The sequence below is a fragment of the Astyanax mexicanus genome, chromosome 10 (assembly GCF_023375975.1).
Source record: "Astyanax mexicanus isolate ESR-SI-001 chromosome 10, AstMex3_surface, whole genome shotgun sequence".
In the NCBI taxonomy this organism is placed as follows: Eukaryota; Metazoa; Chordata; class Actinopteri; order Characiformes; family Acestrorhamphidae; genus Astyanax; species Astyanax mexicanus.
Genome location: NC_064417.1, coordinates 28,346,062 through 28,366,683, shown reverse-complemented (window position 1 = coordinate 28,366,683; position 20,622 = coordinate 28,346,062). Strand labels below are relative to the sequence as shown.

The following is a 20,622-nucleotide window of genomic DNA, read 5'->3' as shown; positions in this document are numbered from 1 at the left end:
GAAAAATGTGTTGCTAATGCTAAAGCTCCAGCTTAAGTGCTGGAAAATGTGTTGCTAATGCTAAAGCTCCAGCCTAAGTGCTGGAAAAATGTGTTGCTAATGCTAAAGCTCCAGCCTAAGTGCTGGAAAAATGTGTTGCTAATGCTAAAGCTCCAGCCTAAGTGCTGGAAAAATGTGTTGCTAATGCTAAAGCTCCAGCCTAAGTGCTGGAAAAATGTGTTGCTAATGCTAAAGCTCCAGCCTAAGTGCTGGAAAATGTGTTGCTAATGCTAAAGCTCCAGTCTAAGTGCTGGAAAAATGTGTTGCTAATGCTAAAGCTGCAGCCTAAGTGCTGGAAAAATGTGTTGCTAATGCTAAAGCTCCAGCTTAAGTGCTGGAAAAATGTGTTGCTAATGCTAAAGCTCCAGCTTAAGTGCTGGAAAAATGTGTTGCTAATGCTAAAGCTGCAGCCTAAGTGCTGGAAAAATGTGTTGCTAATGCTAAAGCTCCAGCTTAAGTGCTGGAAAAATGTGTTGCTAATGCTAAAGCTCCAGCCTAAGTGCTGGAAAAATGTGTTGCTAATGCTAAAGCTCCAGCCTAAGTGCTGGAAAAATGTGTTGCTAATGCTAAAGCTCCAGCCTAAGTGCTGAAGAAATTTGGGAATCTAAACTTACTGTAAATAAACTGAATTTGGTAAATATACTTTTAACTTAGCTTTATTTAACTTAATTAGCAACCTCTCCCCCAAAACCTGCTGAATTAGAAGTTCCTTATGGTGTCTCTTACAATACGCCTTATAATCCAGTGCTACTAATGTTTGAAAAATGAAGTCATGTGCCCGCAATAAAAAATGTTCAGAAATGGGTCTGGGCTCTATTGGGTTAATAACCCAAGCTTGATCTGCCACTTATCTTCTCTACAAGGTTTAGACAAGCTGTGAGTTTTTGCACATCTGTATCAGCATTCTTAAGAAGGGATGTCCACAAATACTACAAATGATGTTAACACACTAACACAGGTAGTGACTGATAAAAAGCTGATTAGAAAAGAACTGTAGGTAAGTGTATAAACTTGTTTGTTGATTGTTCTCTGGGAGTGTTTACAGCTTTATCATTTCATAATTAAGAAACTGACGTTGTAACAGACTAATTGACAAATGTTTCTTTAACAAATAAGCTAATATTAATTAGCTTATCAAGATTAAAATTGCACATCCCTGCACTATATCTCCATCTGCCAGCACTGGCAATAACCCCCCCCTAATGCCTGTCGGGGTAACAGATTAACCTGTGCAGTGTGCTGCTTTTCCGGGACTAAATCACTTCCATTGACTGACCTCCACAACCTCCCGCGCAGGAATCTGAAATAGGAACCATACCTGAGACGGGCTGCAGACGCTGCAGAGATGCTAACTAGCACACGCTACCTTCATCAGCATGAGTGTTATTGTTTTAAGCTAATCTGCTCCTGCTGCTCTGGCCTTCTCTTCGGAAAAGAGGGATAAGGGGGGCTGGGTCAGACCGGAAAAGAGAAAATTACCCTTTACTCTTTATTAAATGTTTAGATTAGCATTAGCTTAGCATTCACCCTCACGGAAAACCTTGATCTGAAAGTTTCAGTGAGTTGTGAGCAGAGGTGGGCAGTGCAGCCAAAATGTGCAGTCAACTGCAGTTTAGTTCTATTATTATTTGTTTATTATTATTACTTTTACTAAAATACTTGAATACTGATGAAAGTAGTAATCTATATAGATGATTGCTTCTGCAAGACTAAGAGAGGATTGAGTGAAAAGGTCTATTCAAGTGGGGAGACACTTCACAGGACAAACACACATGCAGAACATATGTGTTGTTCTATAAATCATGTTATCACAGCTGAACTGTTCTTTCAAATGAAACTAATCCATATACAGCTCTGGAAAATGAAGAGACCACTTTAGTTTCAGTAGAATCAGTTTCTCTGATTTTGCTATGTATAGTTATATGTTTGAGTAAAATTAACATTGTTGTTTTATTCTATAAAATTCCAAAGATAAATATTGTCATTTAGAGCATTTATTTGAAAATGAGAAATGGCTAGAATAACAAAAAAAAAAAAAGATTCAGAGCTTTCAGACCTCTAATAATGCAACAAAAAACAAGTTAATATTTATAAAGTTTTAAGAGTTCAGAAATCAATATTTGGTGGAATAACTCTGGTATTTATTCACAGTTTTCATGCATCTTGGCATGTTCTCCTCCACCAGTCTTACACACTGCTTTTGGATAACTTTATGCTACTACTGGTGCAAATATTCAAGCAGTTCAGCTCATCCATCTTCCTCTTGATTATATTCCATAGGTTTTCATTTGGTAAAATAAAAATTCATATTTTTTAAGTGGTCTCTTATTTTGTTCCAGAGCTGTATAGCACACCACCACTCAGCTTTAGCTAGTGCCAAGGGTACACCACATACTGACATCACTCCCGTTCAGGATCACATGGCACTACACGAAAGCCAATCACCTGAATATTGATTTCGCCTGTTACACACTCTATATATACTAAATCACTTTATTCAATACTCCCTGCTGAGTATTGAAGCCCTATCCTCGTACAACCTGTTACATCTGGGCATGTCTAAATTCTGCCCAGCCTTGACATGGCAAATAAATAATAATTTTATCTGTAGAATATGTGTTCATTTTTATCAAAACACATTTTGCATTAGGCAGTGGTAACTGGATATAAAGCAAGTTTAACATAAAAAAGCGGTGTAAAATGTTCTGATATTTCAGATCATTTATATCCTATGTGAAGCATTTAGATGCTCTTATCTGGGATGCTGTTAACTTGTGGTTGGTAACTGGTAACTTGAGGCTGGTGACGCTGATGAAATTATCCAGTGCAAGAGAGGTAACTCCTGATCTTCCTTTCATGGGGCGATCCTGATGAGAGCCAGTTTCATCAAAATGTTTTTGATGGTCTTTGTGACTGCACTTGTGGATATTTTGGAAGTTCTTGATATTTTTCAGATTTTTTGATCTTCATTTCTAAAAGTGTTTTTTTCCTTTACTTGTAGTTGAGTAGTTCTTGCCATAATAGGATTAGATTAGATTATTTCAATGAGCTGTTCACTGTATACCAGCTCTACCTCTTCACAACTTTACAACTGATGCTCTCAAACACATTAAGAGGCAAGAAATTTAAGTAATTGAATTTACTTGAGAAGTTCAGCACAGCTGTTAACTGAAAGCCATTCCAGGTGACTCTACCTCATTAAGATGACTAGGTCATCTAAGCAAGAGGTGCCTACTTTAAAGACTCTTTGTTTGTTTAACACTTTTTTGTTTACTAAATACAGTAATTCCATATGTTTTGCTTCATAGTTTGGATGACTTTAATATTTAGTATCTACAATGCAGATGAATTTAAGGTGCAAAACAGGATTCTGCCTTTTCTAAAAGATCTATTATTCATCTGACTCTACTGAATACAAGTCTCTTCATTTACTGCTTGTTGCTGCTCCTGCTGCTGCTGCTGTCCACACTGATCCCAGATCAGCCCACTCATATATCCAATTCTCATACCCTGTCCCCGTTCCCCCCCGCCTGACCTTTCAGTTCTGCAGGCCTCTGTCCTCTGCTTTACCCCTCCCACTATCACAGTGATGTATGTAGCAGTATACGTATACCATCACACAGGAACTGCCACTCTGCATACATAGTGAAAATAGTTGTGAGCGGCTCAGCCTTTGAGCTAAACTGGCTCACCGCGCTGACCGGTGTCCACTTACTAACCCCCCCCCCGGACCTACAACACAGGTAAAAATATACGCCTTCCTGAACCCCGGTCATAAACACCACCGGCCGAGGCAGAGGCAGCGGCGGCAGTGATGGCTCAATACTGCCCTCCAAAACACATTCCAGCCCCAGCGGTGTGGGAACTGAGCCAACAGAGTATTTCTGTTCTGTCATATTTATTTTTGTGTACTAGAACTTTCATCCTGTAATCAAGTACAAACACACGTCCAATACATTCACTACAATTCATTGACCCAATTTATACCACATACGTAATCTAAAAAAATGTTTGTTTTTTTTATGGTAAATAAAAGCCAGAGAGAAGTGATAAGGAGTGCTGTTACTGCGGTCTGGGTAAGCAATCAGCAAAAGAGTGCAAATACATAGAGCTCTTAAAAAAAAAAGATACCACTTAAAAATTTTTCTTTGATTTTACCAGATTGAAAAGCTCTGGAATATAATCAAGACGAAGATGGATGATCACGAAACATCAAGCCATGCTGAACTGCTTGAATTCTAATACCAAGAGTGGTGTAAAGTTATCCAAAAGCAGTGTGTAATAATTTATTTGCATTATTTAAGGTCTGAAAGCTTTTTTTGTTTTTTAGCTATTTCTCATTTTCTGCAAATAAATGCTCTAAATGACAATATATTTATTTTGAATTAGGGAAAATTGCTGTCAAGACAATCTAAATTTTACTCAAACATATAACTATAAATAGCAAAATCAAAGAAACTTATTTAGAAACTGAAGTGGTCTCTTAATTTTTTCCAGAGCTGTATCTCTTCAAAACAAGGTACAAATAATCAAAAATTGTAATCATTCTTCACTTATAATAATACTATCACTCAGTGACACTGTTACATTTATTATGTACCATGTAAAGTTTAAAAAAGCCAAATATAATAGATTTACGCAGATTTATATTTTGTAGATTTAAAAAAAATAATCTTTTGAGAATAACAATTACACTGTAACTACAAAAATATACACAATATTCAATCATTGGAACCCAGAGGGAACCAACAGACAGGAATGAAACTTGGTGGATAGTCTTTCCAGACTGTCATCAAGTGACTCAGAATGAAAGTGGGACAAATTCGTGATTAGTGAGTCCTGCTTTTATCTTGGTATTGACGACCAACAAATCGCTAAGATCAACAGTCATAGCTTTGGGTGCAATTTTGTACAATTCTAGATCAACTTTATATACAAATCTAGGTTCTTTGACAGCCTTAACATTACATTAAGGGGGTCCTGCAACTAGCGGCCCTACTTATTCTGAATGCACACTCTGCTTCACTATTTCAGCAGGACAATGCATCTGCCTCATCTGTTTTCATTTGATACATATATATTGCTGCACTAAAAGGTAGTAATTCTCATTTGTGAAAGTTTGGTTTAACGTAACAAAATAAACTTGGAAAAAAGTAAGCAATTACATTATTTAGTCATATTTTTCGAAGAATAACTGAAAACATATTTAGTGGTATATCATGATATATATTGTTATCGTGATATAAAAAATTTCATATCATGATATATGATTTTTCCCATATCGCCCAGCACTACACAACCCTATCACAAAATGAAAGGAATGTTTTATCACAGCACTCTCATTAGGAACCTCTACAACTCAGACTCAAGTCTGCTGAGACGACTCTCATGTTGTGTTACACCTGCATTACACTGCTTCTCAATGAATTATAATGTCCAAGAGCTCCCATATTAGTATAAATATTTGATTATTTAATTATTTGTTCCTGGTAACTTTTTTATCTTCTTCTTTGATGTGTTTGAGTGTGTTCTCAATCCTTCAATGTCTTTTAAAGCCTTTAAGAGCTTTTTTTTTCATCCAGACGTCTACACTCTGCCACTGTGAGGGGGTCTGCTGGACTCTTTGTTAGGTCTCTTTGTAATAATGGTACGAATGAAAACACAGAATGTGATACTCCGCCATGCTGAACAGAAACTCTGTGTTATTTTCTCTCTCTCTTTCTCTTGCTGAGATGGATTAAAGCAGCAGGTTGGAGGGAAATTGAGTTTATAAGTCTGTTTGTGTGTCTTTCAGCTCTCTACCATATGGTCAACGGCTTTACTGAACTTTCTAGGTGAGGGAGCAGGACTCGCCCCACACTGTAGGACATCGGGAGACTCAACATTTCTTCCGTTATCCAGAAAATCACAACACATTAGCTGCCTTAATGCCAAATACTTCTCCAAGCAGCATGAACAGAGGCAGGGAGTAAGCTGCCTTTAGACGATACACAGTGGAAGCGGAAATGAACGGTAATTTAATAACAATCAAAGAGTAATTGTATATGGCACTTTCTCTAGAACAGTAGATGCAGTATGAATTATTATGGCAGGAATACTACCATCAATTCTACTTGTGTTATTGATGGACTCAAATTTAGACTTAACTTGAACATGTTTGAGTTTCTACTGACCTTTGCAGCCTACTAATTTAAACCCTTCAAATAGACTCGCAAGCCAAACGTCAGCCTACTGGCAGTGAGTGTAGTTTGTTTTGGCACCTGCTGAAGAACTGAAGGCGACTTTCAAAACCTATTAGACTCTAAAAGCTTTTAAATAAAAACAGATGAAAAGCTTTTAAATAGTTGTTTAAACATTTGAGTGTTTGGTCAATACAATTGTAGTTAAAACCACTTAAAATGCCTTGACCCGTATACAGGCTACAGGTGTAGATGATACAAAACCCTTTTTTCTGCAGTAAAATAACTTATTTACATTCTGAAAATGTGAGGGCTTTGAAATCTCCTACAGGACACTTGGAGAAGCTGCCTGTTCACTCTCTTAACTCTCTTCACTTAAAAATTCCAGAACCGTAACTAATCAGGAATCAACCCCAAATTCTGCATGCTTGAAAATAGACATGAAAACTAGACAAACATAATGAAACTAAAGGTTTGAACTGTTTGATTTGTATTCAGGAAAATATTGATTTTTAAAATGATGTTCAGGAAAGAACCAATTGTATGATTTTATTCATTATATTTTGACAGATTTACTTAAATATTTGATTATATTTTCTATTTTAATTACAATTATGCTTTTCAGTAATGTTCCTTATCCAGTATTAAAGCTTTTTATGTAATGCTTGAATAGAAATCCCCAATTTTTAGTGGTGGAATGTCAGGCAGACAATTGACAAAAATAGCTATTTTGGCTAATTGGCACCTGATGACCCTAGGTAACAGTATATTGGCCTCATAAGAGGACACCAGGGCCTTGTAGAGCAAAATTTAGTGTTGTGATCGAGACAACCCACAATGTGATTTCCACACATGTGGACGTCAGGTACCAGAAGGCTAATTATGTGAATAAATATAATATATTATATAATAAATATGGCAGTCATTCTTTGCATTGCGTCAAAATGTCATGATGAACTGAAGGAAATACTCCTTGAGTTTTATATTGACATAGTTTGAAAATTAAAAGGGTTTTTGTCTTCACCTGGAAAAATGGCAAAAAAGCCAGTATAGAGCACTTAAAATGATCTGACAATAAGAAAATTGCTCAAGGAAGTATTGAATTTTAAGTTTCTTACCTTACACATTATGTTTAGCCTGTTAGCATCAGGTAGAAAGTAACCTGATTTCACTTCATTCGCACTAACACCCTTTTGCTACACCCTTTTAACACATTGCCTCCACCTAGTACATACATTACATACAGCTCTGGAAAAAATAAAAGACCAAGTTTCTTTGATTTTACCAAATAGATAACCTCTGGAATATAATCAAGAGGAAGATGGATGATCACAAGCCATTACACCAAGCTAAACTGCTTGAATTTTTGCACCAGGAGTGGCATAAAGTTATCCAAAAGCAGTGTGTAAGACTGGTGGAGGAGAACATGCCAAGATGCATGAAAACTGTGATTAAAAACCAGAGTTATTCCACCAAATATTGATTCCTGATCGTTTAAAACTTTATGAATATGAACTTGTTTTCTTTGCATTATTGAGGTTGATCTTTTTATTATTATATAAGTCGTTTCCCGTTTTTATTTGGAATTGGGAGAAATGTTTTCCATAGTTTATAGAATAAAACAACAATGTTCATTTTACTCAAACATATAACTATAAAAAGCTAAATCAAAGAAACTGATTCAGAAACTGAGGTGGTATCTCAATTTGTTTCCAGAGCTGTATTAAATACAAAAACATAAATGTATGTATTTCAAACTCTGTAAAATGCTGTGAGAATTAAACTAGTTTTAAAGTTTTTGTTTTTTTTGGTGAATTTTGTATCTACTCTAACATCCTTTCAACATTATTGCCATGATATGCTGGTTGTCTGTTTCTAAAAAGGGAAAATAAATTATTATTTTAGTATTTAGAGGTTCTGAGATGCAGGTAAACTCTAAAAATGGTTGAAAAGTTGATTAAAGCCACGTGTGTGTGGGTGTATTTGTGTGATGGGTGTTAAATAAGAGTGTATTGTTCTGTAAATGTGTTCCTTATTTCTAAAATTGTCCTAAACCACATCACGGGCGGGATGCTCACCACAATTCTGAAACTCTCCTTAGTGGTTTATAGTCAATTATAGTCAACACTGTAAGCTATAATTCACACTGGATTTCTGCACATATGTGGTTTTACCAGCATTACAAACTGAGGTCAATATCAAGAGTAAGATTCACACTTTTGTAACCAAATGTAGATTTGGTTTAAACCAGTGACAGTCAAGATATAGTATAATATAATATATTAATTCAGTATATACTGCCAATACAAAAAATCTGGACTGCAGGTACATGTAAATCTACGGGAGCACAGATGCGTGAGTGTGGTTGTGAAGTCATGTGTAAAGTGTGTGGGGCGAGAGGTTAAGAGCGCTCTTTTCTGTGACGCTGTGTTAACTCTCTTGACCCCAAGATAAACAGCGCAGCCCCCTCCACAGTCGGCCCTGCGGTGAAATGTTTCCACGTGTTTGTTGATGCTGGACGTGTTGGTGTTTGTGGGAACGGGCAGCTCCAGCGTCGCGTATTGGGTGGTAACGCTGTTCCAGGGTCATTACTATGGTCAACGGTGAGCGAAATAAGCCGAGAGGAAGTTTATCGACACATTTAGAAAGATAAAGCACGTCAACGGCCTTCCGGCTGTTCCACCACTTCCCCCTGAGACATATCATATTACTCCGCCTGTCCCCTCCATAGACGTAGCTCAACTACTTCAAATACTTCATAGCTTTAGGTGGATCATATATGTATATATGTATTGCTTACCTGCAAGGCAAACTTGAGGGTTAATAAGTAAAAAAGTAATAAAAAATAATAAGCAAGGAGAATGATGAAAAATGCTAAAACTGGGGTTATGTATTGCTATCTATTGCATTTTCAATATTAGTAATAGATCAACAAACTCATAGACGATACTAAAACATAAACTTTAGGATTGTGCCACAAAGACTAATATATCAAACAATTATTTATTGTGGAAGCACCAAAGTCTTGGGAGAACTCCCAGCATGCTCCATGGTCGACCTTTTTTTTTGTTGGGGTTTTCAGTTGGATTTTATGTAGTGTTGTCAATCGATTAAAAAAATAAAATCAGAATAATCACAACAATATACTTGTTCTTCTTAAAGTGGAAATGTTTATAGTGTATATTTAAATGTAAAAAAAAGAATAAATGTAAGAAATGTAAACTTTTATATTATATTTATATTAGTGGTGCCAGTATATACTTAGGCAATAATACATGAGAGGGAGTGCTATAACTTGTAATATTGGCACTGCTCATCAGCACAACAGTGCCAATATTACATGTTATAACACAAATCTAGTTTATTAAAAGATTTTAAGACGAGATGCAATCTTTTTGGTTATAAAAACTTGGTGAGTTGAAATTAAAATAGTTCAGTTTTTGCTCTGTTTGGCTTGTATTGTAAGGTACCTGTATGTGGCGTCGTAATACATGGAGATCTTCGGGTTACAGTGCATTACTAGCTGATAACGGCTCTCATAGAATGCCTCTCAACCAATCACATTGGAGAATCGGAACTAGCTGCGGTATAATTGTGTGTTTGAGGGGAGATAAAAACATAAGACACTGGAATAAAGAATGTATGACAAATTGGATATAGAAAACTTTATTGTAAACATCTCCGCTTGGTTAAAAGGATCTCTGAATTAGACGTTAAGTTGCTGAGTATAAAAAAAAAGATTTTTACACCTGTATTTGGTTTCCACGATCTGTATCAGTTGGATCAGTCTGGATCAGTCGATGAGTTTGTTTTGAGTTAGTTTGATTTAGTTTCACACAGGCATAAACCTAAATGCACCAAAATGTGCACCAATAAACCACGCGAGCACATCCTCTGATTGGTTAGAGCTGTCTGTTGCAGGAGCAAAAAAGTAAATATAGCAGTAAAATTCTGTGTTTCAGTGTGTGTATCTGTGCAGTGTTTAATGGTACGTGCAGCGCAAATGCGAGCAGTGAACGCTGCACATACCACACATGTAAACAGCATGGAGCAGCAGAGACAGCTTTTGTTCATAGCAGTAATATATCAGATTAAACTTCACCTTATCAGCAGTTTAGCTCAATTAATTCATTAGAAAAGTATATTTGAGAACTGGGTCGGATCGAGACCAGATTATGTTCTCACCACAAGCGAACCACTCCAGAAAAAAAGATCTTCGCGTTGGGCGGGGCAGATTACACTTTACCGTTGACAGCCCTAATTTTAGGTTGATTTTAGGGGGGCATACAGTATGTTTTCTGCTGGTGGAGCTTTAGTAAGTTTGGTGTGCATGGTGGATAAGAGTCTCTGCTAGAGGATCCACCACCATAAAGACATAACTATCAGTAATTGGTGGTAATTTTGGCACCTTTTCTAAGTTTAAATAAGTTTTCAACTGAAGTATAGCCCAGCCTCATTACTCCACCCCTATTGATGCGATAAAATATTTTTATATGTCTAGTGAACAAATTTCAGATGTAACATATCTAAGCTTAGTATTGCTTATATAAACGAGCTGTATTGAAAACAGTGGGCTGGACATGTTTTGGTTTAAACCTTAAGAATTTAAAACTCCCTGTCCCCCTAAATTGATGCACAGCAGATGTGCAGACAGGTGGTGGACAGTCTTTACAACATCCAAAATTTACAGCATCCCAGGAGCACTGGAACTTTCTTTTCTCTTGAAGCTATTGAGCGACAATATAGCTTCCATGTTCAAATGATAAGAATGTAACACTGTGAGGGTCAGGGAGGGTTTCTCATCATTCTTTAGGAATCTCTTGGGTGTCATATAGTAACTTGAATAACAGGTCAATATTTTAAGAGATATAAAAATGCCACCGAATTTTTCTTGACATAGTTAAACTCTAAAAGTTTGGTACGTGACAGTGATGCTTAAATGTTGATGTTATTCTCACTGGTCAATTTTAAACCCCCAAACTATTATGTCTCATTTAATTGACACCCCTACAATTTAAGTGACAGTCCAAACATATCCAGTTTAACTCAAATGACAAGAAAAAGATTTGCATTGCCATTGATTAGAACCATTTTCCAAGGTTTGAGGAGTGCTGTAATAACCCTAACATCAATCATTTGCCTTTTTTCAAAAGAGCCCTTACAGCTGGTGGGAAATATATTTGAACTGGCCAAACAATCAGACAGATTATCGCCTGAGTGGTGGGTATGGTGGTATATTTTACTTGTTGGATTTTTTTTTCAAAAGGGAGCTTTAAAGTCACCAGCATGCACACATGCCCAAATGTTTAGTGATTAGCAGGTGGATTATCCATAGACCCAGCATATGAAAAAGGTTACACGAAGTTCAGTTAGCTGCGCTTCTAAAGCCCGCTGTTTTTTTTCTTCTTGAGTCTGTTTTGGATTGAGTTTTGACTCACTTTATTCATTTTGCCTTCACACTGTATTACTGCATCACTGTTCCATATTAAACAGTGAACGTGCCTTGCTTTTCTCTGAATGAAATTGCCCTGCCACAAACACGGTGCAGCATGGAGTCCAAATGGCGCTCTATTTAATTCAAAGAGGCCGATGGGGGTCTCGGCAGCCCTGGGCTGATTTGAGGGTAAGCAGACGAGTGTGCAGGTGGTCCTCGTTCACTGATTACACACTTGTGCCTTGGCGTGAGGAGCATGCCCATGAAATATGGACTGGGCTATGCTGAGAGGGTTTAGAAGTTTGCATATATACAGAATTTGATGGGATAAAAATGAATTACTGGTTTATTAGCTCTAGTGGGATCATCGTGAGGCACAGTCCAGCACAATTATGCAAATATACAGTACTTTGCAGATGTTTTACGCACCAGAACATAAAAAAAAAATATATAAACTGTATTTCAGCAATAAGAGCGTTTCTTATTGTAAAATAAATCTGGATTACTTTAATTGCATGATTTATGCAATTAAAAAAACATACAATAAGAAATGAAATAAAAATTTCTCACAATGAAGAAAGTAATTGATGTCTTATAAACTGTTTTATAGATCAAACTTCAGTTCCAGATTTCTCCTGGATGTCTCTACTTGAGACTTGGATTAATTCAATTGGTTTAACATCAGTAATTGATGTTCTGATTTACCAAAGCAGCTGTTGGAAAATAATTATAAAATAATAATAGACTCTCATGAGGATTGCTATGGGAATGTTTTAAAGGACACAGTAAGACATACTGTAGAAAAACACTTATTTCTGTTTGAATGCATCAAACGCTCTGATTTTGCTATTTATAGTTATGTGTTTGAGTAAAATGAGTATTGTTGTTTTATTCTATAAACTACAAACAACATTTCTCCAAAATTCCAAATAAAAATATTGTTTTAGACCTCAAATAATGCAAAGAAAACAAGTTCATATTCATAACGATTTAAGAGTTTAGAAATCAGTATTTGGTGGAATAACCCTGGTTTTTAATCACAGTTTTTAATCATGCATCTTGGCATGTTCTCCTCCACCAGTCTTACACACTGCTTTTGGATAACTTTATGCCTTTACTCCTGGTGCAAAAACTCAAGCATTTCAGCTTGGTTTGATGGCTTGTGATCATCCATCTTCCTCTTAAATATATTCCACAGGGTTTTAATTATTTGATAAAATCAAAGAAACACATACTATATTTTAATGGCAACTTATGTGGCTTTGCTAGTTAGGGTAAAATAAGGTTACTACACAAACCAGGATTTAACAATCAAGGGAACTGCTCTAGGCTAAAAGTTAATGCTAGCCAACACTAACTCTAATTAGCTCTTCTCATTGTCTATGCCCTCAAAAGCAAACTGGACCAGCAACAGCTAAACCAAATAAAACAAACAGCTGGTTGTAATCTATTTGGGTTTCTAACTGCATATCACAGCAGAAAACAAAAACCAAAAGGCAGCAGAAATATCTGATAAGACACAGGGTCACCAGTTATATACACTAGCCAATCAGAGCAGAGCCTAGTAGCAAGCCCTCCCTAAAAGGAAAAATTAGCCAACAAGGCAACATTACAGGGCTGCAAATAGACTTTTTAAACAGCTTCATCTCAAATATGGTGACTTTATTTACTATCATACAGCACAGAACAACTCCATGCTCAATAAAGATATTCTCTGACACCTTTAATGACTTTATTGCACAAGACCTTTAAAAAATTGGATAAACCCATGTGAAAATCATCTGTTACAGGAGGCCAGGATGGTTTAAATAAAACAACATTACTGCCCAGTGATGAAAAAACCAAGAAGCTCAGCTCTCAGGGCAGGAAATCTTTTACCAGATTTTACGATAAACCAACATGAAAATCGCTGTTACACAAGCCAATGTTTTAGTTTTTTGTATTTGCGCAAAAATGGAGTACTTCCATGTCTAGTTGAAACAGCATTTGGTGGGAAGATAGCATTCTCTACACACTTTAACCCCAGTGTTTTCTTTTACTATTATGCCTTTCATTGGAAAAACATGTTGTGTTCGGTAGGCTTTACGATGTTTTTAATTTTCCTAACAGATGCTTGGACTTGTACAAGAAATAAGAATCAATCCCGAGTGAGCCTGGCATTTTTTATACACATCATCCTGCAAGTGAACACATAAGCCATGCACACACGTGTCTTATGGAATCCAGGCCCTGAGACTGACAGCGCTTCCTGTTCGGGGTGACCTTGCTGAACGCATTAACACTTCCATGTTATGGAAGTAGTGAAGCACTGCCAAATCATGAGCCTCTCCGCATTTCAGACACTTTACTGCACTGCCAAATACAGTCAGACAGAAACAAGTGTTGATCATTTACACCCTAAATACTCTAATCCACTAATCCAAGGGCAACTGAAGCCAGACGCTGAAGCTGAGTGCCGGAGAGAGACGGCGGGAGCTTACAGGCACAGCAGTAACATGGTCAGTAATGCGGTCAGTACTGTGGACTTATCTTTAGCTCTTGTGTTATTTGCCAGTGTCAGCTTGCTAAAACTGATTTCCCTTCCAGTAAGTCAGAGGCATTGTACAGTTAAATGGGTTGTATAAATAAGGCTGGCATGATTGCATTCATGAAAAAACATTGCATTGCATTAGATAGATAGATAGATAGATAGATAGATAGATAGATAGATAGATAGATAGATAGATAGATAGATAGATAGATAGATAGATAGATAGATAGATAGATAGATAGATAGATAGATAGATAGAGCAAAACAGCTCAAAACACGCAAAAGGCAATTTCTCTTAATCAATCATGGATGTGTTTTGGGCGTAACGTGAAATAAACCAATCAGTGTGTCAAGTGTAATTTTCCTTTAAGAGGCAGATGTGCTCTGACTTTGGTGCATTTGTTTCTTAACAGTGAGGTGCTTTTTGTGTCTCATCAAAGGAAACTAACCTGACAGCTGACTGTTGTCTAGGTTCATTTCAGTCAGTGGTGTGCAGTGTTGGGCATGTTACTTTGAAAAAGTAATTAGTTATAGTTACTAGTTACTTCTCCAAAAATGTAAATGAGTTACTAACTGAGTTACTCCGCTATAAAAGTAACTAGTTACCAGTAAAAGTAACTATTGCCTTACTTTTGTTTTACTACTAGCCCCTGCTCCCCACCTTCTTAGAGCGTGTTTCACAAGCCAGATGAATACACTCTAAAAAACAGAGGTACAATATGAGTACTTTTTTGTACTCAAAGGTACACTCTTTATAATTGTACCCTCAATGGTACAACATTGGTCTTTACAGGGCCAGATTTGTTTCCTTTGAAGTACAAAGTCTTTCCTAACAGCAATAAGTACAGATTTGTACCATTTAACCAGACAAAAGGTACATTCAGTATTCTGCATCACTGTACTATTAAACAATATATATTTTAATTGAAAGCCAGACAATTTTGGATCATCAAGTTCTTGACACATATTTAGTTTATGATAATGTTTATAATCTTTATAATCTTTACTGGCACAAAAATATGGGTACAAAAAAGGACTTTCACTGAAAGGTACTTTTTTGTACCTCAATATAAGGTACAGCCCCAGCGACAAGCTTTGTACCCTTTTAGGTACAAATCTGTACTCACTTTTCTTAGTGTGTAGAGTGCACGACAGCAAAGACAAGTACCTGCACAGAGGTTTGTCCATGACAAATTTTTCTTTCGGGGACTGTGCACTTTGACCTCAGTGAGTTTAAAATAGTGTCAGTATTTCCATCTGTAAAAGGCTGTTTTGCCACTGGAGTCCTCCTCACTCGCCATCTCCCGCTATGCGCTGTAAACACCCCCCACTATACATGCGCTCTAAACAGCCACCCACCTATCTTCTCTGATTGGCTGAAGACGTTATCTTACTATACCTTAGCCAATCATTGCTTATAGGCTGTCATCTTATTCTCCCCTCCCTTGTGACTTGGATTGCGACTTGGATTTTTCAGCCTTTAATAAAACATTTTCATGTAGTGGAGACCACCAAGCTCAGATGAAGAAATATGAAACAGTAATTGGTTTGCAATTTCATATTTTCTAAAGTAATGAAGAAAATCCTTTGGAATTAAACAGGATTTTTGATCTAGTACAGACAGTTTCTCAGTACATATCAGTTTCACACTGGCCAAAAGCTGTCGATTTCGGTCAAGAGTCGCCATTCCCATTAATCACCACAGAGCAGGATATTTGACCGTGCTTTGCGGGTAGAAACACACAGCGGGGAAATCCATTCATACAGCGTTGGTATGATTTAGTGGTTAAAAAGGCTGAGTAGAAGTATTTCACATCATATTCGCTCTCGACCCTAAAGCGAGCTGGCTAATAAATCTCTCAGTAAACGTTTAAAGTGAAAACAGTCGGGAGCGAAACAAAGGCTTCAGTTTTGGACTCACACCTGTGCCAAGAACGAGTCACTCAACGGCAAATTCCCTTTGCTTTCATTCCAAACAAAATTCCGCCGACAAAATAAGATACTCTCCATGTGTCAACTAATACGCTGGTGTTAAGAGCCGGTGGGAGTGACGTGTAAGACACACATAGCCTTTATGTGCAATTATTTTCCAATTAAATTGAATGACATACAGTGGCGGCTGTGTTTTATAGGCTGCTGAGTGCATTTCTATGGCAGGAAGAATGCAGTCTGACAGCAGTGGTGGCTGAGGAGTGAGAAGAGACTGAAGATTGAAAATTGATACTGGTACTGAAAAATATGTTGAATTTGCAAAGAAATATGTTGCACATAATATATATATATATATATATATATATATATATATATATATATATATATATATATATATATATATATATATATTTGTTAAATCAAAGTGATTTTTTTGTGAAATTAAAGCTATTCATGCAGTTATTTTTGCTCAACCAACATAGCTGATTTATACTGAACTGAAATAGATTTATTTAGTCAATATCACAGTCTTTATATAACTTACATTTAAATAATGACCACCTTTAAAACAATGATGCCACAATTCTGTATTAGTATTAGGCTACATTTATATTACAAGCTACATAGTTCAAATCTGATTTTTCGCACAGATTGGATTTGGCTATCTTGACGGTTCACATTCAAAACATTTAAACGAATCTGTCCCTGAAACGTCTCATTGATACATGTAAAAATGTAGCCTTCTTCACTATCAACAAAAAAACATAATATTTGAGAAACAGTAAAGGAAGTGTGGTTGGCGGCTAATGCTATTGCTGCTCCAGCAGTGCTAGCCAAAGTTAGCAGCAGGCTACAGGCAAAACAACTCTCCTCTGAATTGGAAAATAAGGCTTAGCGGCTAATTCTAATGCTATCCCAGCCAGTGCTAGAGAACTAAATGCTGTGCTTCAGCAAAGTGCCGCACTGACTTTTTTTCTGAAAATTAAAGGTTTTTAAGTGCGTCTTATGGTGAGAAAAACATACAGTATAGTTAAAAAACATATATATTTTTTTGCATTTATGTTTGGATGCATATGGAATTGGTCTGTTTTAAAACCAGCATATATTCTGTCCAACAAACTCATTTTGTTCATTGTATAAATAAGGCTGTGGACCTACAGTAACTATTGGCTTGTCATGCCAGAGCGATTGTGTAGTCAGTCGTACAGATCCGGCATGCAGGCTCCATTTAATTCGAGGCGATGTTTGTTGGCGGGCTTGCGTTGGCTGGTATTTCTGCATTGTTAGAGGGGATTTATTGGTGAAGAATCAGCTTGGCTGACTTACCGCAGGAAGTTTTTGTTTTGGGTTGCTATAATGACATCACAACAAACTCAAATAGGCTGCTAAGAGCAAAGACCACAACCACACAAAAGCTTTAGAGGATCCTGTTGCTATCCTCCGACCTAAAGAGGTGAATTATGTATTGTATTAAAACACATTTTTCATAAAAGGGTTCATAATGTAGAAACATTTATTTTCTCACTTTTTTAACATTAATATAGAATGCAAAAAAACAGCTGGTCTTTGTGGAGACAACTATGTGTCTAAATCCATGTGTGAAGGCACCATGGTCAGATCTGTGATGCAAGATGCAATTTTGTATGACGTCAGATCACCTTGAGTTGAGGTCTTCATTGCAGGCACTTTCCAACTTTATGTTAATAAGGTCTTGCAACCAGTGGCTCTACCTTTTCTGATAGCACACTCCATGCAACGTTACAACAGGACACTGCTCGTCCTCATACTGCTGCCATCTGAAGAGCTTGCTTTGAAGACAGGGCCCTATCGTACACCCTGCGCCAGTCACGTCACAATGCTTGTCGCAACGCTCATTGCTATGTTACATGCCTTGAACCCATGCTGTGTTTAGGAATATATCTACACTGATGGTCGTACTGAGGTGTGTTCAGGTAAATATCTGGCATGTTTCTATCTTGGCGGCGGGAAATACAGGTGTGCCACTGACTGATTAAACCCTGACAACAGTCAACAGTCAGCCGCCCAAACCTATCTTAGCCATGCAGGAGTGCCGTGCGCATTGCCTGCAAATCCAGCTTTTACATTAATAATAAACCGAATAATAAAAAAGCCTCTTTCACTTTACATCTAACACACTGATTGTTTTTTTTTACATTATGCCCAAAACTAATAATAATAATGAATTAATAATGAATTAATAATTTACATAACAATGTACATAAATTGTATATGTACGTGGACCATATGGGAAAAAAGTAAAATACAAGAAATTCAAGAACAAATGAGCCCTCTAACTGTGGGATATTGACCATTTAACTATTATGTATTATATTTAATATAGTGACAATATTTAAAACTATATTATATGACCATTTAAGTTGCTGCAGTTGGTCTGCAGGTTTAGGTTCAGCAACAGTATGGGCTGAAAGAATGAGGTCAGCTGACTAACTGAATATACTGAATATAGACCAGGTTATTCCATCAATGGATTTTTCCTTTCCTGATGGCACGGCCATATTCCAAGATGACAATGCTAGGATTCATGGGGCTGGAATTGTGAAAGAGTGATTCAGATCTTAACCTCAATGAGAATTTTTGGGATGTGCTGGAGAAGACTTTGTGCAGCGGTCAAACTACACCATCATCAATGCTGCTGCTAGATCTTGGCAAAAAATTAATGCAACACTGTTTTTAAATAAATCTTGTGACATTGCAGAAGCTTATTGAAACAAAGCCACAGTGAATGCATGCTGTATTTAAAGCTAAAGATGGTCCAACCAAATATTAGAGTGTTTTTTTTTTTTGTTCAAGCAGTGTATTTCATAAGGTTTAATTTCTTGTTAGTCTCCAAACAACAACAATATATACATTTTAAACCATAACCAGTAGGCAGCAACAGTGTACAGTATAAGTAGTGTATACAGGTGGTAGCACGAATGAACTGAAATCAGCTGTGGAAAATAGTGCAGCCTAAAGGATTTTGCTGGAAAATGCAGGAAATGCAGGCCAAGACCAGAAATACAGAAACACACACACTGTAGAGAAAGTAAAGTGTGTGTGTGTGTTAACCTGACTCTATCAGACTGCTCTCCACATGTAACTCCTTTACTACTTCAATAGAGAAAGCTTACGGCTGCAGATGCTCTGCGGCCAGTTTAATTTCATCCTCTCTGAAGACGTCCAAGCACTGCTTTACTCTATCTGCTCTGGAGCGTACTCATATAAACACTGCCCTCACGAGAGGACACACACACACGAACACTAAACCTCACGTACACACATACACCCATACACACACACACACACACATACAACACCAACCTTCATAGAAGCTTTTCTACTGAGTTACCAATAAAACATAACAATAAACAATAGTAATTATAACAGCTAGTTAGCTTACAGATACAGTTTTTAATTTACAGTTTATCCAAAGGAAATTTCTAGATTTTCTTAATAGCTTGTATTTATGGGCAGACTTTATTTGAAAACTGCCTATACAGAGTCTTTATACCACATTTATAAGCATTGAACAATGTATTTATAAAGCAGTATTTTGATATTTATGTACAGCTATGGAAAAAAAACAAGAGACCACTTCAGTTTCCGAATCAGTTTCTCTGATTTTGCTATTAATAGGTATATGTAGGTATATGTTGAGTAAAATGACAATGTTGTTTTATTCTATAAACTACGGACATTTAGAGCATTTATTTGCAGAAAATGAGAAATGGCTGAATTAACAAAAAAGATGCAGAGCTTTCAGACCTCAAATAATGCAAAGAAAACAAGTGCATAAATAAATATTTGGTGGAATAACCCTGGTTTTCATACATCTTGGCATGTTCTCCTCCACCAGTCTTACACACTGCTTTTGGATAACTTTATGCCGCTCCTGGTGCAAGGAGTGCAGTTCAGTTTGGTTTGATGGTTTGTGATCATCCATCTTCCTCTTGATTGTATTCCAGAGGTTTTCAATTTGGTAAAATCAAAGAAACTCATTATTTTTAAATGGTCTCTTTTTTCCCAGAGCTATATATGACTAGTTTATGCTGTTCTTACAACATGATATATGTTAGGTCTGTGAATAATTTGAGGCTTTCAAACTAAAGTGCATTTACAGTAATACATTTTCCATGTATAACCTCTTTTTTAGGCAGAATTCAGTAGAAATGGTGTAAAATGCACTTGGGGTTTAGAGAAACATAAAGAGTACAAACTTTTGTCGAATAGGCCACCTCCATTTTCCCCCCTAATTTCTAAAATACATTGCCTTTAGCTGATGCTCCTAACAGACTTACAATACTAGTGATAGGGGCATAGCGTTGGTCATGCAAAGAAATCACTATTTTTACATCATTAACAAGCTCAAAGTAGCTCTACACTTCATTAGTATAATTCGGAGAGACGTGACATTTATAACAAGGCACAGAGAATTTTGAAAGAGTTCAGATATTTTATTAAAAATCAGTGTTTATACACACAGTATC

At 36.7% G+C, this 20,622-nt stretch overlaps 1 protein-coding gene across 1 annotated transcript in view; it reads right to left on the bottom strand.

Moving 5' to 3' along the window:
- The window catches only part of col23a1a (collagen type XXIII alpha 1 chain a), a 225,211-nt gene that overhangs the window by 59,273 nt on the left and 145,316 nt on the right, over nt 1-20,622 (bottom strand). The gene's annotated exons all lie outside the window — the stretch shown is intronic.